Source organism: Ovis canadensis, chromosome 1 (genome assembly GCF_042477335.2).
Source record: "Ovis canadensis isolate MfBH-ARS-UI-01 breed Bighorn chromosome 1, ARS-UI_OviCan_v2, whole genome shotgun sequence".
NCBI classification, from domain to species: Eukaryota; Metazoa; Chordata; class Mammalia; order Artiodactyla; family Bovidae; genus Ovis; species Ovis canadensis.
Window position 1 is genome coordinate 113,821,593 of NC_091245.1, and position 25,245 is coordinate 113,846,837.

The following is a 25,245-nucleotide window of genomic DNA, read 5'->3' on the forward strand; positions in this document are numbered from 1 at the left end:
CGACCATCGTGCTGTTTCCCTTGCCTGACCACAGCTCTCAATCCTACTGGACTGAGGCAAGATTTACCCAGGCCTCCCTCCCCCACTCGTAACCAAAGGTGGGCACTCGGGTGCACACACACACACACACACACACACACACAGAGCGCCCTCCAAACTGTCTATCCAGGATCCACTCCATCCCTCTCCCCACCCTGTCACCGTCTTCCCCTAGGAACTCTGCGCGAGGGTGATCCTCCAGCACAGTCTCCTCTTGGCCCCGTCTCGGCTGGTCTATCCCCAAAGGGTTTCACGTCTGTTCAAGGACTGTGTCCTTCGGAGGGGAAGTGGACGGCAGACGAAAGGCACCAACGTGCGGCGAGGGCGGCACACTCGGGTGCGATGGCACAAAGGCGAGTGCCCTGTGGGAAAGGAGCCCCCGTGGCCCGACGTGTGCTTGCCGTCGCCAAAGGAGGTTTCCTCGAGGCCCCTGCCGGGGCTGTGGGCGTCAGAGTGCATGGGGGAGAGTATCGGAGGAAGGTGCTTGGGGCCATGGCTGGTGGGCGCCCCACGTGGATCAGGGACCCGGGCAGGGCGATCGCGAGCAGAGGGCGCGGCGGCGAGCAGGGAGCTGGGAGGCAGGCCCCGGGGTGCTTGGTCGGGGCGTCTGCATGGACGGCCGGCGGGAAGGGGCGGCGTGGGGCTCTCGGGGACCTGGCCGAAAGATCGGCAGGCCACTCGAGCAGGGCCTCTACAGAAGCATGGGCGCGGCGGCGAAGCCGTGCCAGGCACATGTGAGAGGCTGGGACGGATCTGCGGTAGGTAGGGGTGGGCGTGGGGGTTGGGCTGGGGCTGCGGAGCCAGAGGGAGGCCCGCACTGGTGAACGCCAGGGCAGGGCAGGCCAGGGCAGGACGTGTGAGGGATAGCCCGAGCTCCAGGGGGATGTTGGGTGGGGAGGTGGGGCCGAGCCTGGAGTCTGGCGGGAAAGGCAGAGGGCAGGCCGTGACAGTGACGGGGCTGTGGCGTGAGGAAGATGGCGGGTGAGCACTCCATTTGGGTCGGGTGGCGGGTGAGCGGGGGCGAGCCACACTGGTGCTCGGTGCCACAGGCTGCTCAGGCTCGGCGGCGGGCTGTGGCTCTGGGCGGAGGCTAGGACGCAGGCAAGCGAAGGACAGAAACGGAGCGCCAGCGCCAGCTGGGGGCCAGACCCGGTCCGAGATGGGTGGGCCCACCGTACCGCCCCAGAGACCAAAGTCACCACCCATCGGGAGGGAGTGTCCAGTGTCGGGGGTGACACTGCTGGGGCCTCAGGGTGGGATGGGGCGGGGGTGGCTGGCAGCGCAGGTGGCTGTGATTTCATGAGGGCCAAGGAGAGCTCCCATGTGACCGGGCACAGTCAGCCCTCCAGGGCACACGCCCGCAGAGGGCAAACCTCGGGGAGGTCTGAGGGTCCGGACACCGCCACCGCCTCGGCAGCACCGCCTGCCAGGGCCCGTACACGGAGCAAACCCCAGCGCCCAGCCACACACGGCGGGCCCAAGAAGGGGTGGCATCGATGCAGCATGGCGCCATCACTCAGGCATCAGAAACACGTCAAGAATTGCCAGTTGTCACAAGCAATGATGCAGCTGGAGACTCTTACACTCGGCGGAGAATGTCAGACCGCGTTGGACCGAGGCATGTGGAGCATGGAAAATAATACAAAACGAAGCTATTTGCCAGGAGAAACCGACTCACGCAGAAACCCACCTTAGGGTAACGCAAGCGGAAAGGCAGCGCTGGAGGGATGACTGGGGAGCTGCAACGCACAGATACGCAGGACCCTGTCTAAAGGGAGAAGCGCCAAGGTTATCCAGTTCAACACAGGGAATCAGCGTCAGTGCCCTGGAGTAACCTCAAGTGGAAAAGAATCTGAAACCATATATGACACTCGAGATCTGCACAAGCAAAACAGGATCACACTGCGGTCCACCGGAAACCAGCACAATATTGGGAATCCACTGTACTTCCGCAACAACCGTGACTACGACGTCGGAGTAAGCTTTCAAAAGAAAACTAACTCAGCAGGCAATGAAGTCAGCGGAAAACAGGTGAGCTATGCCAACCCCACCCTGGGTACATATCCACGAAAGGCGCAGCTCTTCATTCGGAAAGACACATGCAACCCCCACAGTCACAGCAGCACCGTTTGCCATAGCCGAGACGTGGAGAAAACCCTAGTGCCCATCCCCAAAGGCTCAGCCACCAAGATGCAGTATCAGAGAAAGGGAGAGAATGGGATGTCACCGAGCCGTCCACAAGAGGCAGATAGTGTCACTGGCAGCAACGGCGGCTGGAGCTGCAGAATATTATCCTTGGTGAGGGAAGTCAAACAGACAAGGTCACGGATGGGTGGACTCTAAAGTGTTGTACAAATGAATCCCTGGGCCAACCAGCCACAGACTCTCAGACACAGGAAAGCCGCTTGGGGCTTCCCAAGGGCGCAGTCAGGGACCGAGGGATGATTGAGGAGCCGGGCTCAACGGATCAACCGTACCAGTACTGCGTAGGAAGGGGAGGAGGAACAAGGACACGCGGGATACCGCAGGGAATGAGATCCCATATGCTGTCATCACCGCAGTGGAAACGAGCTGAACACATGAGCCCCCCCCCCCCCACCCACAGACAGGACTGAACCCCAACGCTGTACAGCGGAAACGCACACCAGGTTGTAGATCAACTACGCTTCCAGGACAAGTGCTACTCCGTCGAAGTCAGTCAGTCGAGGATCAGTCCAGCAATAGGAAAAAGAAGAGCTTCCATTATGATCCAGGAAAGCCAACCCTGGGCACGCGTCGGGAAAAGACGACAAATACCCCTAATGGGGAGAGATGCAGGCATCCCCCAGGGTCACCGCAGCCCTCTGTGCCGGAGCCGAGACCCGCGGGAAACGCCCAAGTGCCCGTCGGCACGTGGCCGGCACAAGAAGGTGAGGGATATCTGTACCGTGGAATATGACGCAGCCCTCAAGAAGGAGCCGCCATCGCCATGGGCCGCAAGGTCAGACGGACCCACAGAAGGGTCCGCTCAGTGAAGTGAGTCGCTTGGATCGGGAGAAAGCTCTGTGGACTCTTAACGACGAATACAGACGAATCTATGCGCAAAGGGGAAAGCGACCTGGAGACCCCGAAAACGTACATAGGGCTACCCAAGGGGAAAGGCAGGGAGGGACGAAGTTGAAGTCGGATCAAGAGATAGGAAAGACTGTGCTTACAGTAGAAGAGCAACAGAGCTTTCCTCTGTAGCAGGAGAAGTGTATCTGTATCTCGCCTTCACCTACACTGGAAGACCACCTGGCAAAGAACAGGGGACTGAATCACTTTGCCGGGCACCTGAGACTCACCCAGGAATGTGAATCCGTTCTACTTGTGTTCGAAGAAGCAGAAAAAGGAGCAGGCCGTGGCTTGAAGCGGGGGGTGGGGGGAGGCAGGCCAGTGGGACAGATGCAAAGGCAGGTTCCTTGGCAAGAGTGGGATTTGGAACGGCTCAGGGAGGAACGGGGCGTGGGGGGCGGGGTGTGTGGAGATGGGGGAGGCGGGGAGCTGGGGGTGGGATGGGTGCATGTGGGGGAGTAGGGGGACGGTGAGGCTGCAGGCTGAGGTGGGGGTGCTCTTGGGGCAGGGCTGATGCTGAGGTGAGGCGCGCAAGAGGGTTTCAGGGGGAAGGGGTGGTGTTTGAGGCGGTGAGGGCGTTGCTGTTGGAAACCTATTTCTGCCGAGGCCAGGCCCGAGGGCGAGGGCCGGCAGCTGGTGGACTTCTTTGGAACTCGTCCTGCAAGACGTGGTCCAGGGACCCTGCAGGCAAAAGGGAGGTATGCTTGCCAGATGTGGCAGCTCCCTTGCTCCTGGCTGTGCAAACGTAGTGTGATTGATTTCTCTCGGAGTGTGGGGAGAGTGAGGCAGGGAGCTTGGAGACGGACGTTGTGAAAGATGAAGTGTGGTGCGGGCGGCTGCCAGCGGTGGGGTATTCCTGCCAGTGCAGTCCCCGAGCCCTCGGCTGGGTCCGGGTGAGGACGCGAGCAAACACAAGAAAGGTGCCTGGACGCACGGGCGGCTGAGCCCGCAGGGTTTGGGGCCACGAAGGCTTGGCAGCAGGGCCTTTTGTGGGTGAGGTGGGGAGGGGTCCTGGGCGTCTGTGTGGGAGAGGCAGCGGGCGGCAGGTAGCCAGCCAGCGTTTGCAGGAGCGCTGCCTCGAGCGCGTTTCAGCGGGCAGACCTAGTTGGGCTCTGGGGCCGCACCGTGGGACCAAAAGGGGACGCTGGGGCTGCATGGGGCGGGAATCGAACCCGGGCCTCCCGCGTGGCAGGCGAGAATTCTACCACTGAACCACCCATGCACCGGTGGCCAGCGCCGCCCGTCGCTGCCCCTCAGGCGCTGGCCGCCACCCGCCCGCCGCTGCTCACTGCTCGCCCGTGGGCATCTCTCTGCCCCGTTGCAGCGGGAGACGAAGGGCGGGCGACCTGTAAGACAGGATCCGGGCACGTGCAGGACCCCGGGGCGCGGCGCTCTCGGAGGGAGCCCGGGGCGACGGGACGCGGGCCCACGCGGCCCGTCCCGCGCCTTCTGCGCCGACCACGGCCGCCGCGACCCTGTCGGTGTCGCGTGAGGGCGCCGGGAGCCGACGCCGTCTGCCCGGCGCCGGGATCCCTGTCAGGTGCAGGCGCTGCGTGGTCGCTGCGGCCGCGCGCAGACGTGCCTCTCAGCGACCGCCGGGTCCCGACCCAAAGTCCCTCTGGCGGGCTGGCTTTCCGGCCGTGCCGGGGTGGGGCGTGCGAGAGCGGGCGGGGGAAGGGACGCCGGGCTCGGTCTGTGCGGGAAGCGCGAGCGCGGGAGGGCGACGCCTCCGAGCGCCTCCGCCACCGCCCCCTACCCGCCCTCCCCCCGCCATCCCATCCTTAGACCCGCGCTCAGGCCCAGGGACCCAAAGGCGTGTGAGCCTGGCTCCTGCGCTCTGGCCGACCGCGCTCCCGGGGTCCGGCTCTGACGGGGTGGTGGTGGTGAGCAGGGGCCCTTTGGCAGCGCGGCTCCTGGCTCGGGGACTGCGGGCTGAGAGGCAGGGAGCGCGCCAGGGCGGGCTTGGCTCCGGCCGGGGCAGCGGCTTCCCACGGGAACGGGCGCCGTGGCGCCGAGGTCGGGGGCGCGGGCCGGGCGCCGGGGGGTGGGCTGGACGGGCACGCAGGGCTTCCGCTCCCTCCCCAGCGGAGCACCCTTCCCGGGACGGACTCGTGCAAGGAAGGCCGGTGTGCGCTGGCCAGCAGGAAGGCTGGATGGCACGCGTCCAGGGCGGGCGGCAGGCAGGTTGCGGCCCGGCCAAGAACGCACGGCGGAGAAGGGTCGAGGGCACGCGGCAGCCCCTTGGCGGGCAAGGCGGGGGCTCGGCCGCCTCGCTGTGGCTGGGGAGCGCAGGCGGGCCGGCGGGGCGGGCGCGGAGGACGGGGTGCCGGCCTGGCGGGAGAGCTGGCGGGGGCAGCCGTGGAAGCAAGGCTGCGAGGGCGAGTAGGCCGTTCCCCGGGCAGAAGTCGGAGCGCCGGCGAAGGGAGGAGGGCTTGCCACCCGCCGCGGGGCTGCGTGCTTCGGCGCGGCCGGGGGCGGGGCGCGGCGGGGCTGTGGGAGTGGAAGTGGGAGGGTGGGCGAGTGTGGGCCAGGGGGAGGCAGGGAGGCAGGAAAAGCAGCAGCTGCAGCTGCAGCCAGCTGGCGAGGAAAGATGCGCTGAGAAGGACTGAAGGTGCCTTCTGTGGGGGTGCAGGTGGCGGCGGGAGGGCGTGTGTGGAGAAAGGCAGTGGCGCGCGGAGGACGGGTGCGTTTGTCCGGCGGGCCAAAAGGCTGGCTTGTCAGGAGTGGGATTCGAACCCACGCCTCCAGGGGAGACTGCGACCTGAACGCAGCGCCTTAGACCGCTCGGCCATCCTGACGGCGGGCCTGGCTGGGCGCGTGGCCGCTCGCCTGGCTGGGACCCGACGCGGCGCGAGCACCGGCGCCCTTGGCGGGCCGCGGGCGGCGCCACGCCAGGCAGGCAGGCAGGCAGGCAGGCGGGCGGGCGTCCGGAGTGGGGGTCGACGGAGCCGGCGCGCGGCGGCCGGCCGAGGCGCCTGGCTCCGCCGCCGCTCGCGCCGCGGACCCAGAGGGCCCTGGGCGGGCCGGCCCCTCCCCACCCGCGCCTGTCCTGGCCCGACGCCGGCCGGCGCGCGCCCACCGTGTCGTCGCAGCCCCGCTTGCCTTCTCGCGCCCCCTTCTCCCGGCGGAACGCCCGCGTTGGAGGCAAGAGGCGGCGCGCTGGGGAGGGTCCAGTGCCCCGGGGGTCCGGGTCCCTGTCGGGGTGGCGGGCTGCCGCTGTGACCGAGGCGGTTGGTCTGGTGCGCGGTTGGGTCGGGACCCGTGGTGGCCGGCGGCCCGTGCTGGGCAAGGGGAGGCGTGGGCAGGCAGCCCGAGAGCCCGAGGGCGGCCGGGCGGCAGGACGGTCGCCGCCGTCCTCGTTAGTATAGTGGTGAGTATCCCCGCCTGTCACGCGGGAGACCGGGGTTCGATTCCCCGACGGGGAGGCAACACACCCTTTTTGGTGGCCGCGGTCGCTCTCTGTCCTGCCGCCAGGCCCCGGAGGGCCCTTCGCCTCCTCCCGACGTCTTTGGGCAAGGCGCCAGGGCGCCGCCGACGGCGGTGCCCGGCCTAGCTCCCGGCGACCCCCTCTGCCCGTGCAGCGCTCCAGCCTGAGCCCTTTGTCGTCGGCGGGCGCACGGTCGCCACGGCGGAGCGAGGGCCTCCTTGGCGACCCCACGGCCTTGCCCGACCATAGCCGGATCTGGCGGCCGGCCGGCCGCCCGCCCACGCGCCGACCCCCAGTGGCTGCCTGAGTGGGCTCGTAGGCTCGCGACGGCCCCGCCGCGTGCAGGCAGGTGGGTCCCGTGTCCCCTTGTCGTCGTGGGAAGTGGCCTCGCTCAGCGCCCGGTGGAGTAGCGCTTTGGCCAGCTGGGTGCTGGAAGCTGCGTGCCCCGCGTTGCCCGCCGGGGGTGAGGGCGGGGAGGCGTTGGCGGGCCGCGGCGGGGAGCGAAGGGCCGGAGGGCCGCAAGGCCGCGGGGGCGCCGCCCTGGGGCGGTGCGGCCGGTGGATTCCCGGCGACCGCGTGGCGCTGGCGCGCTTGGGGCGCCGCGTGGCTGCTGGGAGCGCCGGCGGCGGCGGCGCAAGCCTCCGGCTGACGGGGCGTCGGGGCAGGGATGCGGAGGCGGCGGCGAGAGTATGCTGGGGCGAGCCCGGGGCCGGCGTCTGGCGGCCGCCCGGGCTGTGGAGCGTTGGTGGTATAGTGGTGAGCATAGCTGCCTTCCAAGCAGTTGACCCGGGTTCGATTCCCGGCCAACGCAGCGGGCCGACCTTTTGCTGAGTTCCAGCGCTCTCCCGGCAAGGGCGTTCGGGGGGCAGAGAGGTGGGAGCAGGGAGCCAGCCCGCTGGCCGGCGGCTTTTGGCGTGTGTGCGAGAAGCCGGCGGCGCGCGCGGTGTTTTGAGGGTGCTGAAAGCAAGACGGCACGGCAGGGCAGGCGGCTGGACTTGCAAAGGCCGGGTGTGGGCAGCAAGGTGGCACGGGCGGGTGGCATGGAGGCGCGGGGCTCACCAGGAGCAGGCGAGGGCTGAACCCCGACGCTCCCTGGTGGTCTAGTGGTTAGGATTCGGCGCTCTCACCGCCGCGGCCCAGGTTCGATTCCCGGTCAGGGAAGCCTTTCTTCTTCCTCTCCGCCTGCCACCTGCCCACGTCCTCGCTGGACACCCTGCCACCCTTTTCTTAGCCTACGCTTGCTCAGCGCTGCGCCAGAGGCCCCCGGGACCCTGCCCGTCCAGCCCCAGCACGATTCAGGCCACCTCCGCCGTCCCGCGGGGCAAAGGTTTTGGCCGCAGTGGCAACCTCGCGCCGCTTCCACCACGACGCGCCTGAGGCCTCCCATCCACCAGCCCCCCCCCCAACCCCACCCCCCGCCTCCCTCCCTCCTGAGGGGCTGCGGCTGCTGCCCCTGGTGGTGGCGGTGATGCTCCTGGGCTTGTGCTGGTTCTCCTGCTGTGGGTGGTGGTGAGGAGGTGGGCTTGGATAGGGCCGGCGGCGGTAGGGGTGGGGGTAGGGCTGGGGGTAGGGGCGTGGGCTGTGGCGGTCGCCAGCTGGGGGCCAGCAGCGGCAGGGGCGGTGGCCACAGCCGAAGGTGAGCGAGGGGGATCTGCCTCTGGGAGTGGGGGCCGTGGCCACGGACCGCCTGCCTTGTCGTGTCTCTCATGCCAGCCACCTCTCTGGGCGGCTTGGCCAGTGCGTGCCAGGTCCCGGGCTGGCTGTGACTCCCGTGTGCCGCTGGCGACTCCAAGAGGGTTCTGGTCTTGAGTGGGCTCTGGGAGGCGGACCACGGCGCCCGGGAGGCATGGGTAGCAGTTCAGTCGCCCGGGGGCAGCGATGCCTGCCAGGGAGGACAACCCGACCATCGTGCTGTTTCCCTTGCCTGACCACAGCTCTCAATCCTACTGGACTGAGGCAAGATTTACCCAGGCCTCCCTCCCCCACTCGTAACCAAAGGTGGGCACTCGGGTGCACACACACACACACACACACACACACACACAGAGCGCCCTCCAAACTGTCTATCCAGGATCCACTCCATCCCTCTCCCCACCCTGTCACCGTCTTCCCCTAGGAACTCTGCGCGAGGGTGATCCTCCAGCACAGTCTCCTCTTGGCCCCGTCTCGGCTGGTCTATCCCCAAAGGGTTTCACGTCTGTTCAAGGACTGTGTCCTTCGGAGGGGAAGTGGACGGCAGACGAAAGGCACCAACGTGCGGCGAGGGCGGCACACTCGGGTGCGATGGCACAAAGGCGAGTGCCCTGTGGGAAAGGAGCCCCCGTGGCCCGACGTGTGCTTGCCGTCGCCAAAGGAGGTTTCCTCGAGGCCCCTGCCGGGGCTGTGGGCGTCAGAGTGCATGGGGGAGAGTATCGGAGGAAGGTGCTTGGGGCCATGGCTGGTGGGCGCCCCACGTGGATCAGGGACCCGGGCAGGGCGATCGCGAGCAGAGGGCGCGGCGGCGAGCAGGGAGCTGGGAGGCAGGCCCCGGGGTGCTTGGTCGGGGCGTCTGCATGGACGGCCGGCGGGAAGGGGCGGCGTGGGGCTCTCGGGGACCTGGCCGAAAGATCGGCAGGCCACTCGAGCAGGGCCTCTACAGAAGCATGGGCGCGGCGGCGAAGCCGTGCCAGGCACATGTGAGAGGCTGGGACGGATCTGCGGTAGGTAGGGGTGGGCGTGGGGGTTGGGCTGGGGCTGCGGAGCCAGAGGGAGGCCCGCACTGGTGAACGCCAGGGCAGGGCAGGCCAGGGCAGGACGTGTGAGGGATAGCCCGAGCTCCAGGGGGATGTTGGGTGGGGAGGTGGGGCCGAGCCTGGAGTCTGGCGGGAAAGGCAGAGGGCAGGCCGTGACAGTGACGGGGCTGTGGCGTGAGGAAGATGGCGGGTGAGCACTCCATTTGGGTCGGGTGGCGGGTGAGCGGGGGCGAGCCACACTGGTGCTCGGTGCCACAGGCTGCTCAGGCTCGGCGGCGGGCTGTGGCTCTGGGCGGAGGCTAGGACGCAGGCAAGCGAAGGACAGAAACGGAGCGCCAGCGCCAGCTGGGGGCCAGACCCGGTCCGAGATGGGTGGGCCCACCGTACCGCCCCAGAGACCAAAGTCACCACCCATCGGGAGGGAGTGTCCAGTGTCGGGGGTGACACTGCTGGGGCCTCAGGGTGGGATGGGGCGGGGGTGGCTGGCAGCGCAGGTGGCTGTGATTTCATGAGGGCCAAGGAGAGCTCCCATGTGACCGGGCACAGTCAGCCCTCCAGGGCACACGCCCGCAGAGGGCAAACCTCGGGGAGGTCTGAGGGTCCGGACACCGCCACCGCCTCGGCAGCACCGCCTGCCAGGGCCCGTACACGGAGCAAACCCCAGCGCCCAGCCACACACGGCGGGCCCAAGAAGGGGTGGCATCGATGCAGCATGGCGCCATCACTCAGGCATCAGAAACACGTCAAGAATTGCCAGTTGTCACAAGCAATGATGCAGCTGGAGACTCTTACACTCGGCGGAGAATGTCAGACCGCGTTGGACCGAGGCATGTGGAGCATGGAAAATAATACAAAACGAAGCTATTTGCCAGGAGAAACCGACTCACGCAGAAACCCACCTTAGGGTAACGCAAGCGGAAAGGCAGCGCTGGAGGGATGACTGGGGAGCTGCAACGCACAGATACGCAGGACCCTGTCTAAAGGGAGAAGCGCCAAGGTTATCCAGTTCAACACAGGGAATCAGCGTCAGTGCCCTGGAGTAACCTCAAGTGGAAAAGAATCTGAAACCATATATGACACTTGAGATCTGCACAAGCAAAACAGGATCACACTGCGGTCCACCGGAAACCAGCACAATATTGGGAATCCACTGTACTTCCGCAACAACCGTGACTACGACGTCGGAGTAAGCTTTCAAAAGAAAACTAACTCAGCAGGCAATGAAGTCAGCGGAAAACAGGTGAGCTATGCCAACCCCACCCTGGGTACATATCCACGAAAGGCGCAGCTCTTCATTCGGAAAGACACATGCAACCCCCACAGTCACAGCAGCACCGTTTGCCATAGCCGAGACGTGGAGAAAACCCTAGTGCCCATCCCCAAAGGCTCAGCCACCAAGATGCAGTATCAGAGAAAGGGAGAGAATGGGATGTCACCGAGCCGTCCACAAGAGGCAGATAGTGTCACTGGCAGCAACGGCGGCTGGAGCTGCAGAATATTACCCTTGGTGAGGGAAGTCAAACAGACAAGGTCACGGATGGGTGGACTCTAAAGTGTTGTACAAATGAATCCCTGGGCCAACCAGCCACAGACTCTCAGACACAGGAAAGCCGCTTGGGGCTTCCCAAGGGCGCAGTCAGGGACCGAGGGATGATTGAGGAGCCGGGCTCAACGGATCAACCGTACCAGTACTGCGTAGGAAGGGGAGGAGGAACAAGGACACGCGGGATACCGCAGGGAATGAGATCCCATATGCTGTCATCACCCGCAATGGAAACGAGCTGAACACATGAGCCCCCCCCCACCCACCCACAGACAGGACTGAACCCCAACGCTGTACAGCGGAAACGCACACCAGGTTGTAGATCAACTACGCTTCCAGGACAAGTGCTACTCCGTCGAAGTCAGTCAGTCGAGGATCAGTCCAGCAATAGGAAAAAGAAGAGCTTCCATTATGATCCAGGAAAGCCAACCCTGGGCACGCGTCGGGAAAAGACGACAAATACCCCTAATGGGGAGAGATGCAGGCATCCCCCAGGGTCACCGCAGCCCTCTGTGCCGGAGCCGAGACCCGCGGGAAACGCCCAAGTGCCCGTCGGCACGTGGCCGGCACAAGAAGGTGAGGGATATCTGTACCGTGGAATATGACGCAGCCCTCAAGAAGGAGCCGCCATCGCCATGGGCCGCAAGGTCAGACGGACCCACAGAAGGGTCCGCTCAGTGAAGTGAGTCGCTTGGATCGGGAGAAAGCTCTGTGGACTCTTAACGACGAATACAGACGAATCTATGCGCAAAGGGGAAAGCGACCTGGAGACCCCGAAAACGTACATAGGGCTACCCAAGGGGAAAGGCAGGGAGGGACGAAGTTGAAGTCGGATCAAGAGATAGGAAAGACTGTGCTTACAGTAGAAGAGCAACAGAGCTTTCCTCTGTAGCAGGAGAAGTGTATCTGTATCTCGCCTTCACCTACACTGGAAGACCACCTGGCAAAGAACAGGGGACTGAATCACTTTGCCGGGCACCTGAGACTCACCCAGGAATGTGAATCCGTTCTACTTGTGTTCGAAGAAGCAGAAAAAGGAGCAGGCCGTGGCTTGAAGCGGGGGGTGGGGGGAGGCAGGCCAGTGGGACAGATGCAAAGGCAGGTTCCTTGGCAAGAGTGGGATTTGGAACGGCTCAGGGAGGAACGGGGCGTGGGGGGCGGGGTGTGTGGAGATGGGGGAGGCGGGGAGCTGGGGGTGGGATGGGTGCATGTGGGGGAGTAGGGGGACGGTGAGGCTGCAGGCTGAGGTGGGGGTGCTCTTGGGGCAGGGCTGATGCTGAGGTGAGGCGCGCAAGAGGGTTTCAGGGGGAAGGGGTGGTGTTTGAGGCGGTGAGGGCGTTGCTGTTGGAAACCTATTTCTGCCGAGGCCAGGCCCGAGGGCGAGGGCCGGCAGCTGGTGGACTTCTTTGGAACTCGTCCTGCAAGACGTGGTCCAGGGACCCTGCAGGCAAAAGGGAGGTATGCTTGCCAGATGTGGCAGCTCCCTTGCTCCTGGCTGTGCAAACGTAGTGTGATTGATTTCTCTCGGAGTGTGGGGAGAGTGAGGCAGGGAGCTTGGAGACGGACGTTGTGAAAGATGAAGTGTGGTGCGGGCGGCTGCCAGCGGTGGGGTATTCCTGCCAGTGCAGTCCCCGAGCCCTCGGCTGGGTCCGGGTGAGGACGCGAGCAAACACAAGAAAGGTGCCTGGACGCACGGGCGGCTGAGCCCGCAGGGTTTGGGGCCACGAAGGCTTGGCAGCAGGGCCTTTTGTGGGTGAGGTGGGGAGGGGTCCTGGGCGTCTGTGTGGGAGAGGCAGCGGGCGGCAGGTAGCCAGCCAGCGTTTGCAGGAGCGCTGCCTCGAGCGCGTTTCAGCGGGCAGACCTAGTTGGGCTCTGGGGCCGCACCGTGGGACCAAAAGGGGACGCTGGGGCTGCATGGGGCGGGAATCGAACCCGGGCCTCCCGCGTGGCAGGCGAGAATTCTACCACTGAACCACCCATGCACCGGTGGCCAGCGCCGCCCGTCGCTGCCCCTCAGGCGCTGGCCGCCACCCGCCCGCCGCTGCTCACTGCTCGCCCGTGGGCATCTCTCTGCCCCGTTGCAGCGGGAGACGAAGGGCGGGCGACCTGTAAGACAGGATCCGGGCACGTGCAGGACCCCGGGGCGCGCCGCTCTCGGAGGGAGCCCGGGGCGACGGGACGCGGGCCCACGCGGCCCGTCCCGCGCCTTCTGCGCCGACCACGGCCGCCGCGACCCTGTCGGTGTCGCGTGAGGGCGCCGGGAGCCGACGCCGTCTGCCCGGCGCCGGGATCCCTGTGAGGTGCAGGCGCTGCGTGGTCGCTGCGGCCGCGCGCAGACGTGCCTCTCAGCGACCGCCGGGTCCCGACCCAAAGTCCCTCTGGCGGGCTGGCTTTCCGGCCGTGCCGGGGTGGGGCGTGCGAGAGCGGGCGGGGGAAGGGACGCCGGGCTCGGTCTGTGCGGGAAGCGCGAGCGCGGGAGGGCGACGCCTCCGAGCGCCTCCGCCACCGCCCCCTACCCGCCCTCCCCCCGCCATCCCATCCTTAGACCCGCGCTCAGGCCCAGGGACCCAAAGGCGTGTGAGCCTGGCTCCTGCGCTCTGGCCGACCGCGCTCCCGGGGTCCGGCTCTGACGGGGTGGTGGTGGTGAGCAGGGGCCCTTTGGCAGCGCGGCTCCTGGCTCGGGGACTGCGGGCTGAGAGGCAGGGAGCGCGCCAGGGCGGGCTTGGCTCCGGCCGGGGCAGCGGCTTCCCACGGGAACGGGCGCCGTGGCGCCGAGGTCGGGGGCGCGGGCCGGGCGCCGGGGGGTGGGCTGGACGGGCACGCAGGGCTTCCGCTCCCTCCCCAGCGGAGCACCCTTCCCGGGACGGACTCGTGCAAGGAAGGCCGGTGTGCGCTGGCCAGCAGGAAGGCTGGATGGCACGCGTCCAGGGCGGGCGGCAGGCAGGTTGCGGCCCGGCCAAGAACGCACGGCGGAGAAGGGTCGAGGGCACGCGGCAGCCCCTTGGCGGGCAAGGCGGGGGCTCGGCCGCCTCGCTGTGGCTGGGGAGCGCAGGCGGGCCGGCGGGGCGGGCGCGGAGGACGGGGTGCCGGCCTGGCGGGAGAGCTGGCGGGGGCAGCCGTGGAAGCAAGGCTGCGAGGGCGAGTAGGCCGTTCCCCGGGCAGAAGTCGGAGCGCCGGCGAAGGGAGGAGGGCTTGCCACCCGCCGCGGGGCTGCGTGCTTCGGCGCGGCCGGGGGCGGGGCGCGGCGGGGCTGTGGGAGTGGAAGTGGGAGGGTGGGCGAGTGTGGGCCAGGGGGAGGCAGGGAGGCAGGAAAAGCAGCAGCTGCAGCTGCAGCCAGCTGGCGAGGAAAGATGCGCTGAGAAGGACTGAAGGTGCCTTCTGTGGGGGTGCAGGTGGCGGCGGGAGGGCGTGTGTGGAGAAAGGCAGTGGCGCGCGGAGGACGGGTGCGTTTGTCCGGCGGGCCAAAAGGCTGGCTTGTCAGGAGTGGGATTCGAACCCACGCCTCCAGGGGAGACTGCGACCTGAACGCAGCGCCTTAGACCGCTCGGCCATCCTGACGGCGGGCCTGGCTGGGCGCGTGGCCGCTCGCCTGGCTGGGACCCGACGCGGCGCGAGCACCGGCGCCCTTGGCGGGCCGCGGGCGGCGCCACGCCAGGCAGGCAGGCAGGCAGGCAGGCGGGCGGGCGTCCGGAGTGGGGGTCGACGGAGCCGGCGCGCGGCGGCCGGCCGAGGCGCCTGGCTCCGCCGCCGCTCGCGCCGCGGACCCAGAGGGCCCTGGGCGGGCCGGCCCCTCCCCACCCGCGCCTGTCCTGGCCCGACGCCGGCCGGCGCGCGCCCACCGTGTCGTCGCAGCCCCGCTTGCCTTCTCGCGCCCCCTTCTCCCGGCGGAACGCCCGCGTTGGAGGCAAGAGGCGGCGCGCTGGGGAGGGTCCAGTGCCCCGGGGGTCCGGGTCCCTGTCGGGGTGGCGGGCTGCCGCTGTGACCGAGGCGGTTGGTCTGGTGCGCGGTTGGGTCGGGACCCGTGGTGGCCGGCGGCCCGTGCTGGGCAAGGGGAGGCGTGGGCAGGCAGCCCGAGAGCCCGAGGGCGGCCGGGCGGCAGGACGGTCGCCGCCGTCCTCGTTAGTATAGTGGTGAGTATCCCCGCCTGTCACGCGGGAGACCGGGGTTCGATTCCCCGACGGGGAGGCAACACACCCTTTTTGGTGGCCGCGGTCGCTCTCTGTCCTGCCGCCAGGCCCCGGAGGGCCCTTCGCCTCCTCCCGACGTCTTTGGGCAAGGCGCCAGGGCGCCGCCGACGGCGGTGCCCGGCCTAGCTCCCGGCGACCCCCTCTGCCCGTGCAGCGCTCCAGCCTGAGCCCTTTGTCGTCGGCGGGCGCACGGTCGCCACGGCGGAGCGAGGGCCTCCTTGGCGACCCCACGGCCTTGCCCGACCATAGCCGGATCTGGCGGCCGGCCGGCCGCCCGCCCACGCGCCGACCCCCAGTGGCTGCCTGAGTGGGCTCGTAGGCTCGCGACGGCCCCGCCGCGTGCAGGCAGGTGGGTCCCGTGTCCCCTTGTCGTCGTGGGAAGTGGCCTCGCTCAGCGCCCGGTGGAGTAGCGCTTTGGCCAGCTGGGTGCTGGAAGCTGCGTGCCCCGCGTTGCCCGCCGGGGGTGAGGGCGGGGAGGCGTTGGCGGGCCGCGGCGGGGAGCGAAGGGCCGGAGGGCCGCAAGGCCGCGGGGGCGCCGCCCTGGGGCGGTGCGGCCGGTGGATTCCCGGCGACCGCGTGGCGCTGGCGCGCTTGGGGCGCCGCGTGGCTGCTGGGAGCGCCGGCGGCGGCGGCGCAAGCCTCCGGCTGACGGGGCGTCGGGGCAGGGATGCGGAGGCGGCGGCGAGAGTATGCTGGGGCGAGCCCGGGGCCGGCGTCTGGCGGCCGCCCGGGCTGTGGAGCGTTGGTGGTATAGTGGTGAGCATAGCTGCCTTCCAAGCAGTTGACCCGGGTTCGATTCCCGGCCAACGCAGCGGGCCGACCTTTTGCTGAGTTCCAGCGCTCTCCCGGCAAGGGCGTTCGGGGGGCAGAGAGGTGGGAGCAGGGAGCCAGCCCGCTGGCCGGCGGCTTTTGGCGTGTGTGCGAGAAGCCGGCGGCGCGCGCGGTGTTTTGAGGGTGCTGAAAGCAAGACGGCACGGCAGGGCAGGCGGCTGGACTTGCAAAGGCCGGGTGTGGGCAGCAAGGTGGCACGGGCGGGTGGCATGGAGGCGCGGGGCTCACCAGGAGCAGGCGAGGGCTGAACCCCGACGCTCCCTGGTGGTCTAGTGGTTAGGATTCGGCGCTCTCACCGCCGCGGCCCAGGTTCGATTCCCGGTCAGGGAAGCCTTTCTTCTTCCTCTCCGCCTGCCACCTGCCCACGTCCTCGCTGGACACCCTGCCACCCTTTTCTTAGCCTACGCTTGCTCAGCGCTGCGCCAGAGGCCCCCGGGACCCTGCCCGTCCAGCCCCAGCACGATTCAGGCCACCTCCGCCGTCCCGCGGGGCAAAGGTTTTGGCCGCAGTGGCAACCTCGCGCCGCTTCCACCACGACGCGCCTGAGGCCTCCCATCCACCAGCCCCCCCCCCAACCCCACCCCCCGCCTCCCTCCCTCCTGAGGGGCTGCGGCTGCTGCCCCTGGTGGTGGCGGTGATGCTCCTGGGCTTGTGCTGGTTCTCCTGCTGTGGGTGGTGGTGAGGAGGTGGGCTTGGATAGGGCCGGCGGCGGTAGGGGTGGGGGTAGGGCTGGGGGTAGGGGCGTGGGCTGTGGCGGTCGCCAGCTGGGGGCCAGCAGCGGCAGGGGCGGTGGCCACAGCCGAAGGTGAGCGAGGGGGATCTGCCTCTGGGAGTGGGGGCCGTGGCCACGGACCGCCTGCCTTGTCGTGTCTCTCATGCCAGCCACCTCTCTGGGCGGCTTGGCCAGTGCGTGCCAGGTCCCGGGCTGGCTGTGACTCCCGTGTGCCGCTGGCGACTCCAAGAGGGTTCTGGTCTTGAGTGGGCTCTGGGAGGCGGACCACGGCGCCCGGGAGGCATGGGTAGCAGTTCAGTCGCCCGGGGGCAGCGATGCCTGCCAGGGAGGACAACCCGACCATCGTGCTGTTTCCCTTGCCTGACCACAGCTCTCAATCCTACTGGACTGAGGCAAGATTTACCCAGGCCTCCCTCCCCCACTCGTAACCAAAGGTGGGCACTCGGGTGCACACACACACACACACACACACACACACACAGAGCGCCCTCCAAACTGTCTATCCAGGATCCACTCCATCCCTCTCCCCACCCTGTCACCGTCTTCCCCTAGGAACTCTGCGCGAGGGTGATCCTCCAGCACAGTCTCCTCTTGGCCCCGTCTCGGCTGGTCTATCCCCAAAGGGTTTCACGTCTGTTCAAGGACTGTGTCCTTCGGAGGGGAAGTGGACGGCAGACGAAAGGCACCAACGTGCGGCGAGGGCGGCACACTCGGGTGCGATGGCACAAAGGCGAGTGCCCTGTGGGAAAGGAGCCCCCGTGGCCCGACGTGTGCTTGCCGTCGCCAAAGGAGGTTTCCTCGAGGCCCCTGCCGGGGCTGTGGGCGTCAGAGTGCATGGGGGAGAGTATCGGAGGAAGGTGCTTGGGGCCATGGCTGGTGGGCGCCCCACGTGGATCAGGGACCCGGGCAGGGCGATCGCGAGCAGAGGGCGCGGCGGCGAGCAGGGAGCTGGGAGGCAGGCCCCGGGGTGCTTGGTCGGGGCGTCTGCATGGACGGCCGGCGGGAAGGGGCGGCGTGGGGCTCTCGGGGACCTGGCCGAAAGATCGGCAGGCCACTCGAGCAGGGCCTCTACAGAAGCATGGGCGCGGCGGCGAAGCCGTGCCAGGCACATGTGAGAGGCTGGGACGGATCTGCGGTAGGTAGGGGTGGGCGTGGGGGTTGGGCTGGGGCTGCGGAGCCAGAGGGAGGCCCGCACTGGTGAACGCCAGGGCAGGGCAGGCCAGGGCAGGACGTGTGAGGGATAGCCCGAGCTCCAGGGGGATGTTGGGTGGGGAGGTGGGGCCGAGCCTGGAGTCTGGCGGGAAAGGCAGAGGGCAGGCCGTGACAGTGACGGGGCTGTGGCGTGAGGAAGATGGCGGGTGAGCACTCCATTTGGGTCGGGTGGCGGGTGAGCGGGGGCGAGCCACACTGGTGCTCGGTGCCACAGGCTGCTCAGGCTCGGCGGCGGGCTGTGGCTCTGGGCGGAGGCTAGGACGCAGGCAAGCGAAGGACAGAAACGGAGCGCCAGCGCCAGCTGGGGGCCAGACCCGGTCCGAGATGGGTGGGCCCACCGTACCGCCCCAGAGACCAAAGTCACCACCCATCGGGAGGGAGTGTCCAGTGTCGGGGGTGACACTGCTGGGGCCTCAGGGTGGGATGGGGCGGGGGTGGCTGGCAGCGCAGGTGGCTGTGATTTCATGAGGGCCAAGGAGAGCTCCCATGTGACCGGGCACAGTCAGCCCTCCAGGGCACACGCCCGCAGAGGGCAAACCTCGGGGAGGTCTGAGGGTCCGGACACCGCCACCGCCTCGGCAGCACCGCCTGCCAGGGCCCGTACACGGAGCAAACCCCAGCGCCCAGCCACACACGGCGGGCCCAAGAAGGGGTGGCATCGATGCAGCATGGCGCCATCACTCAGGCATCAGAAACACGTCAAGAATTGCCAGTTGTCACAAGCAATGATGCAGCTGGAGACTCTTACACTCGGCGGAGAATGTCAGACCGCGTTGGACCGAGGCATGTGGAGCATGGAAAATAATACAAAACGAAGCTATTTGCCAGGAGAAACCGACTCACGCAGAAACCCACCTTAGGGTAACGCAAGCGGAAAGGCAGCGCTGGAGGGATGACTGGGGAGCTGCAACGCACAGATACGCAGGACCCTGTCTAAAGGGAGAAGCGCCAAGGTTATCCAGTTCAACACAGGGAATCAGCGTCAGTGCCCTGGAGTAACCTCAAGTGGAAAAGAATCTGAAACCATATATGACACTCGAGATCTGCACAAGCAAAACAGGATCACACTGCGGTCCACCGGAAACCAGCACAATATTGGGAATCCACTGTACTTCCGCAACAACCGTGACTACGACGTCGGAGTAAGCTTTCAAAAGAAAACTAACTCAGCAGGCAATGAAGTCAGCGGAAAACAGGTGAGCTATGCCAACCCCACCCTGGGTACATATCCACGAAAGGCGCAGCTCTTCATTCGGAAAGACACATGCAACCCCCACAGTCACAGCAGCACCGTTTGCCATAGCCGAGACGTGGAGAAAACCCTAGTGCCCATCCCCAAAGGCTCAGCCACCAAGATGCAGTATCAGAGAAAGGGAGAGAATGGGATGTCACCGAGCCGTCCACAAGAGGCAGATAGTGTCACTGGCAGCAACGGCGGCTGGAGCTGCAGAATATTACCCTTGGTGAGGGAAGTCAAACAGACAAGGTCACGGATGGGTGGACTCTAAAGTGTTGTACAAATGAATCCCTGGGCCAACCAGCCACAGACTCTCAGACACAGGAAAGCCGCTTGGGGCTTCCCAAGGGCGCAGTCAGGGACCGAGGGATGATTGAGGAGCCGGGCTCAACGGATCAACCGTACCAGTACTGCGTAGGAAGGGGAGGAGGAACAAGGACACGCGGGATACCGCAGGGAATGAGATCCCATATGCTGTCATCACCCGCAATGGAAACGAGCTGAACACATGAGCCCCCCCCCACCCACCCACAGACAGGACTGAACCCCAACGCTGTACAGCGGAAACGCACACCAGGTTGTAGATCAACTACGCTTCCAGGACAAGTGCTACTCCGTCGAAGTCAGTCAGTCGAGGATCAGTCCAGCAATAGGAAAAAGAAGAGCTTCCATTATGATCCAGGAAAGCCAACCCTGGGCACGCGTCGGGAAAAGACGACAAATACCCCTAATGGGGAGAGATGCAGGCATCCCCCAGGGTCACCGCAGCCCTCTGTGCCGGAGCCGAGACCCGCGGGAAACGCCCAAGTGCCCGTCGGCACGTGGCCGGCACAAGAAGGTGAGGGATATCTGTACCGTGGAATATGACGCAGCCCTCAAGAAGGAGCCGCCATCGCCATGGGCCGCAAGGTCAGACGGACCCACAGAAGGGTCCGCTCAGTGAAGTGAGTCGCTTGGATCGGGAGAAAGCTCTGTGGACTCTTAACGACGAATACAGACGAATCTATGCGCAAAGGGGAAAGCGACCTGGAGACCCCGAAAACGTACATAGGGCTACCCAAGGGGAAAGGCAGGGAGGGACGAAGTTGAAGTCGGATCAAGAGATAGGAAAGACTGTGCTTACAGTAGAAGAGCAACAGAGCTTTCCTCTGTAGCAGGAGAAGTGTATCTGTATCTCGCCTTCACCTACACTGGAAGACCACCTGGCAAAGAACAGGGGACTGAATCACTTTGCCGGGCACCTGAGACTCACCCAGGAATGTGAATCCGTTCTACTTGTGTTCGAAGAAGCAGAAAAAGGAGCAGGCCGTGGCTTGAAGCGGGGGGTGGGGGGAGGCAGGCCAGTGGGACAGATGCAAAGGCAGGTTCCTTGGCAAGAGTGGGATTTGGAACGGCTCAGGGAGGAACGGGGCGTGGGGGGCGGGGTGTGTGGAGATGGGGGAGGCGGGGAGCTGGGGGTGGGATGGGTGCATGTGGGGGAGTAGGGGGACGGTGAGGCTGCAGGCTGAGGTGGGGGTGCTCTTGGGGCAGGGCTGATGCTGAGGTGAGGCGCGCAAGAGGGTTTCAGGGGGAAGGGGTGGTGTTTGAGGCGGTGAGGGCGTTGCTGTTGGAAACCTATTTCTGCCGAGGCCAGGCCCGAGGGCGAGGGCCGGCAGCTGGTGGACTTCTTTGGAACTCGTCCTGCAAGACGTGGTCCAGGGACCCTGCAGGCAAAAGGGAGGTATGCTTGCCAGATGTGGCAGCTCCCTTGCTCCTGGCTGTGCAAACGTAGTGTGATTGATTTCTCTCGGAGTGTGGGGAGAGTGAGGCAGGGAGCTTGGAGACGGACGTTGTGAAAGATGAAGTGTGGTGCGGGCGGCTGCCAGCGGTGGGGTATTCCTGCCAGTGCAGTCCCCGAGCCCTCGGCTGGGTCCGGGTGAGGACGCGAGCAAACACAAGAAAGGTGCCTGGACGCACGGGCGGCTGAGCCCGCAGGGTTTGGGGCCACGAAGGCTTGGCAGCAGGGCCTTTTGTGGGTGAGGTGGGGAGGGGTCCTGGGCGTCTGTGTGGGAGAGGCAGCGGGCGGCAGGTAGCCAGCCAGCGTTTGCAGGAGCGCTGCCTCGAGCGCGTTTCAGCGGGCAGACCTAGTTGGGCTCTGGGGCCGCACCGTGGGACCAAAAGGGGACGCTGGGGCTGCATGGGCCGGGAATCGAACCCGGGCCTCCCGCGTGGCAGGCGAGAATTCTACCACTGAACCACCCATGCACCGGTGGCCAGCGCCGCCCGTCGCTGCCCCTCAGGCGCTGGCCGCCACCCGCCCGCCGCTGCTCACTGCTCGCCCGTGGGCATCTCTCTGCCCCGTTGCAGCGGGAGACGACGGGCGGGCGACCTGTAAGACAGGATCCGGGCACGTGCAGGACCCCGGGGCGCGCCGCTCTCGGAGGGAGCCCGGGGCGACGGGACGCGGGCCCACGCGGCCCGTCCCGCGCCTTCTGCGCCGACCACGGCCGCCGCGACCCTGTCGGTGTCGCGTGAGGGCGCCGGGAGCCGACGCCGTCTGCCCGGCGCCGGGATCCCTGTGAGGTGCAGGCGCTGCGTGGTCGCTGCGGCCGCGCGCAGACGTGCCTCTCAGCGACCGCCGGGTCCCGGCCCAAAGTCCCTCTGGCGGGCTGGCTTTCCGGCCGTGCCGGGGTGGGGCGTGCGAGAGCGGGCGGGGGAAGGGACGCCGGGCTCGGTCTGTGCGGGAAGCGCGAGCGCGGGAGGGCGACGCCTCCGAGCGCCTCCGCCACCGCCCCCTACCCGCCCTCCCCCCGCCATCCCATCCTTAGACCCGCGCTCAGGCCCAGGGACCCAAAGGCGTGTGAGCCTGGCTCCTGCGCTCTGGCCGACCGCGCTCCCGGGGTCCGGCTCTGACGGGGTGGTGGTGGTGAGCAGGGGCCCTTTGGCAGCGCGGCTCCTGGCTCGGGGACTGCGGGCTGAGAGGCAGGGAGCGCGCCAGGGCGGGCTTGGCTCCGGCCGGGGCAGCGGCTTCCCACGGGAACGGGCGCCGTGGCGCCGAGGTCGGGGGCGCGGGCCGGGCGCCGGGGGGTGGGCTGGACGGGCACGCAGGGCTTCCGCTCCCTCCCCAGCGGAGCACCCTTCCCGGGACGGACTCGTGCAAGGAAGGCCGGTGTGCGCTGGCCAGCAGGAAGGCTGGATGGCACGCGTCCAGGGCGGGCGGCAGGCAGGTTGCGGCCCGGCCAAGAACGCACGGCGGAGAAGGGTCGAGGGCACGCGGCAGCCCCTTGGCGGGCAAGGCGGGGGCTCGGCCGCCTCGCTGTGGCTGGGGAGCGCAGGCGGGCCGGCGGGGCGGGCGCGGAGGACGGGGTGCCGGCCTGGCGGGAGAGCTGGCGGGGGCAGCCGTGGAAGCAAGGCTGCGAGGGCGAGTAGGCCGTTCCCCGGGCAGAAGTCGGAGCGCCGGCGAAGGGAGGAGGGCTTGCCACCCGCCGCGGGGCTGCGTGCTTCGGCGCGGCCGGGGGCGGGGCGCGGCGGGGCTGTGGGAGTGGAAGTGGGAGGGTGGGCGAGTGTGGGCCAGGGGGAGGCAGGGAGGCAGGAAAAGCAGCAGCTGCAGCTGCAGCCAGCTGGCGAGGAAAGATGCGCTGAGAAGGACTGAAGGTGCCTTCTGTGGGGGTGCAGGTGGCGGCGGGAGGGCGTGTGTGGAGAAAGGCAGTGGCGCGCGGAGGACGGGTGCGTTTGTCCGGCGGGCCAAAAGGCTGGCTTGTCAGGAGTGGGATTCGAACCCACGCCTCCAGGGGAGACTGCGACCTGAACGCAGCGCCTTAGACCGCTCGGCCATCCTGACGGCGGGCCTGGCTGGGCGCGTGGCCGCTCGCCTGGCTGGGACCCGACGCGGCGCGAGCACCGGCGCCCTTGGCGGGCCGCGGGCGGCGCCACGCCAGGCAGGCAGGCAGGCAGGCAGGCGGGCGGGCGTCCGGAGTGGGGGTCGACGGAGCCGGCGCGCGGCGGCCGGCCGAGGCGCCTGGCTCCGCCGCCGCTCGCGCCGCGGACCCAGAGGGCCCTGGGCGGGCCGGCCCCTCCCCACCCGCGCCTGTCCTGGCCCGACGCCGGCCGGCGCGCGCCCACCGTGTCGTCGCAGCCCCGCTTGCCTTCTCGCGCCCCCTTCTCCCGGCGGAACGCCCGCGTTGGAGGCAAGAGGCGGCGCGCTGGGGAGGGTCCAGTGCCCCGGGGGTCCGGGTCCCTGTCGGGGTGGCGGGCTGCCGCTGTGACCGAGGCGGTTGGTCTGGTGCGCGGTTGGGTCGGGACCCGTGGTGGCCGGCGGCCCGTGCTGGGCAAGGGGAGGCGTGGGCAGGCAGCCCGAGAGCCCGAGGGCGGCCGGGCGGCAGGACGGTCGCCGCCGTCCTCGTTAGTATAGTGGTGAGTATCCCCGCCTGTCACGCGGGAGACCGGGGTTCGATTCCCCGACGGGGAGGCAACACACCCTTTTTGGTGGCCGCGGTCGCTCTCTGTCCTGCCGCCAGGCCCCGGAGGGCCCTTCGCCTCCTCCCGACGTCTTTGGGCGAGGCGCCAGGGCGCCGCCGACGGCGGTGCCCGGCCTAGCTCCCGGCGACCCCCTCTGCCCGTGCAGCGCTCCAGCCTGAGCCCTTTGTCGTCGGCGGGCGCACGGTCGCCACGGCGGAGCGAGGGCCTCCTTGGCGACCCCACGGCCTTGCCCGACCATAGCCGGATCTGGCGGCCGGCCGGCCGCCCGCCCACGCGCCGACCCCCAGTGGCTGCCTGAGTGGGCTCGTAGGCTCGCGACGGCCCCGCCGCGTGCAGGCAGGTGGGTCCCGTGTCCCCTTGTCGTCGTGGGAAGTGGCCTCGCTCAGCGCCCGGTGGAGTAGCGCTTTGGCCAGCTGGGTGCTGGAAGCTGCGTGCCCCGCGTTGCCCGCCGGGGGTGAGGGCGGGGAGGCGTTGGCGGGCCGCGGCGGGGAGCGAAGGGCCGGAGGGCCGCAAGGCCGCGGGGGCGCCGCCCTGGGGCGGTGGGGCCGGTGGATTCCCGGCGACCGCGTGGCGCTGGCGCGCTTGGGGCGCCGCGTGGCTGCTGGGAGCGCCGGCGGCGGCGGCGCAAGCCTCCGGCTGACGGGGCGTCGGGGCAGGGATGCGGAGGCGGCGGCGAGAGTATGCTGGGGCGAGCCCGGGGCCGGCGTCTGGCGGCCGCCCGGGCTGTGGAGCGTTGGTGGTATAGTGGTGAGCATAGCTGCCTTCCAAGCAGTTGACCCGGGTTCGATTCCCGGCCAACGCAGCGGGCCGACCTTTTGCTGAGTTCCAGCGCTCTCCCGGCAGGGGCGTTCGGGGGACAGAGAGGTGGGAGCCAGGGAGCCAGCCCGCTGGCCGGCGGCTTTTGGCGTGTGTGCGAGAAGCCGGCGGCGCGCGCGGTGTTTTGAGGGTGCTGAAAGCAAGACGGCACGGCAGGGCAGGCGGCTGCACTTGCAAAGGCCGGGTGTGGGCAGCAAGGTGGCACGGGTGGGTGGCATGGAGGCGCGGGGCTCACCAGGAGCAGGCGAGGGCTGAACCCCGACGCTCCCTGGTGGTCTAGTGGTTAGGATTCGGCGCTCTCACCGCCGCGGCCCGGGTTCGATTCCCGGTCAGGGAAGCCTTTCTTCTTCCTCTCCGCCTGCCACCTGCCCACGTCCTCGCTGGACACCCTGCCACCCTTTTCTTAGCCTACGCTTGCTCAGCGCTGCGCCAGAGGCCCCCGGGACCCTGCCCGTCCAGCCCCAGCACGATTCAGGCCACCTCCGCCGTCCCGCGGGGCAAAGGTTTTGGCCGCAGTGGCAACCTCGCGCCGCTTCCACCACGACGCGCCTGAGGCCTCCCATCCACCAGCGCCCCCCCCCAACCCCACCCCCCGCCTCCCTCCCTCCTGAGGGGCTGCGGCTGCTGCCCCTGGTGGTGGCGGTGATGCTCCTGGGCTTGTGCTGGTTCTCCTGCTGTGGGTGGTGGTGAGGAGGTGGGCTTGGATAGGGCCGGCGGCGGTAGGGGTGGGGGTAGGGCTGGGGGTAGGGGCGTGGGCTGTGGCGGTCGCCAGCTGGGGGCCAGCAGCGGCAGGGGCGGTGGCCACAGCCGAAGGTGAGCGAGGGGGATCTGCCTCTGGGAGTGGGGGCCGTGGCCACGGACCGCCTGCCTTGTCGTGTCTCTCATGCCAGCCACCTCTCTGGGCGGCTTGGCCAGTGCGTGCCAGGTCCCGGGCTGG

General features: G+C 68.1%; 15 non-coding genes across 15 annotated transcripts; 9 read left to right on the forward strand and 6 right to left on the reverse strand.

The window, feature by feature from the left end:
- Positions 1-4,283: 4,283 nt before the first annotated feature.
- On the reverse strand, positions 4,284-4,354 carry TRNAG-GCC (transfer RNA glycine (anticodon GCC)). The gene has a single exon. It is a non-coding gene; the product is annotated as a tRNA-Gly (tRNA).
- Positions 4,355-5,847: 1,493 nt separating this feature from the next.
- Positions 5,848-5,930, reverse strand: TRNAL-CAG (transfer RNA leucine (anticodon CAG)). Its single transcript has one exon. It is a non-coding gene; the product is annotated as a tRNA-Leu (tRNA).
- Positions 5,931-6,485: 555 nt separating this feature from the next.
- TRNAD-GUC (transfer RNA aspartic acid (anticodon GUC)) lies at positions 6,486-6,557 on the forward strand. The gene has a single exon. It is a non-coding gene; the product is annotated as a tRNA-Asp (tRNA).
- Positions 6,558-7,298: 741 nt separating this feature from the next.
- Positions 7,299-7,370, forward strand: TRNAG-UCC (transfer RNA glycine (anticodon UCC)). Its single transcript has one exon. It is a non-coding gene; the product is annotated as a tRNA-Gly (tRNA).
- A 278-nt stretch (positions 7,371-7,648) lies between these two features.
- On the forward strand, positions 7,649-7,720 carry TRNAE-CUC (transfer RNA glutamic acid (anticodon CUC)). Its single transcript has one exon. It is a non-coding gene; the product is annotated as a tRNA-Glu (tRNA).
- A 5,025-nt stretch (positions 7,721-12,745) lies between these two features.
- TRNAG-GCC (transfer RNA glycine (anticodon GCC)) lies at positions 12,746-12,816 on the reverse strand. Its single transcript has one exon. It is a non-coding gene; the product is annotated as a tRNA-Gly (tRNA).
- A 1,493-nt stretch (positions 12,817-14,309) lies between these two features.
- Positions 14,310-14,392, reverse strand: TRNAL-CAG (transfer RNA leucine (anticodon CAG)). The gene has a single exon. It is a non-coding gene; the product is annotated as a tRNA-Leu (tRNA).
- A 555-nt stretch (positions 14,393-14,947) lies between these two features.
- Positions 14,948-15,019, forward strand: TRNAD-GUC (transfer RNA aspartic acid (anticodon GUC)). The gene has a single exon. It is a non-coding gene; the product is annotated as a tRNA-Asp (tRNA).
- A 741-nt stretch (positions 15,020-15,760) lies between these two features.
- TRNAG-UCC (transfer RNA glycine (anticodon UCC)) lies at positions 15,761-15,832 on the forward strand. Its single transcript has one exon. It is a non-coding gene; the product is annotated as a tRNA-Gly (tRNA).
- Positions 15,833-16,110: 278 nt separating this feature from the next.
- TRNAE-CUC (transfer RNA glutamic acid (anticodon CUC)) lies at positions 16,111-16,182 on the forward strand. Its single transcript has one exon. It is a non-coding gene; the product is annotated as a tRNA-Glu (tRNA).
- Positions 16,183-21,207: 5,025 nt separating this feature from the next.
- On the reverse strand, positions 21,208-21,278 carry TRNAG-GCC (transfer RNA glycine (anticodon GCC)). Its single transcript has one exon. It is a non-coding gene; the product is annotated as a tRNA-Gly (tRNA).
- Positions 21,279-22,771: 1,493 nt separating this feature from the next.
- On the reverse strand, positions 22,772-22,854 carry TRNAL-CAG (transfer RNA leucine (anticodon CAG)). The gene has a single exon. It is a non-coding gene; the product is annotated as a tRNA-Leu (tRNA).
- A 555-nt stretch (positions 22,855-23,409) lies between these two features.
- Positions 23,410-23,481, forward strand: TRNAD-GUC (transfer RNA aspartic acid (anticodon GUC)). Its single transcript has one exon. It is a non-coding gene; the product is annotated as a tRNA-Asp (tRNA).
- Positions 23,482-24,222: 741 nt separating this feature from the next.
- Positions 24,223-24,294, forward strand: TRNAG-UCC (transfer RNA glycine (anticodon UCC)). Its single transcript has one exon. It is a non-coding gene; the product is annotated as a tRNA-Gly (tRNA).
- A 279-nt stretch (positions 24,295-24,573) lies between these two features.
- On the forward strand, positions 24,574-24,645 carry TRNAE-CUC (transfer RNA glutamic acid (anticodon CUC)). Its single transcript has one exon. It is a non-coding gene; the product is annotated as a tRNA-Glu (tRNA).
- The last annotated feature ends 600 nt before the right edge of the window (positions 24,646-25,245 follow it).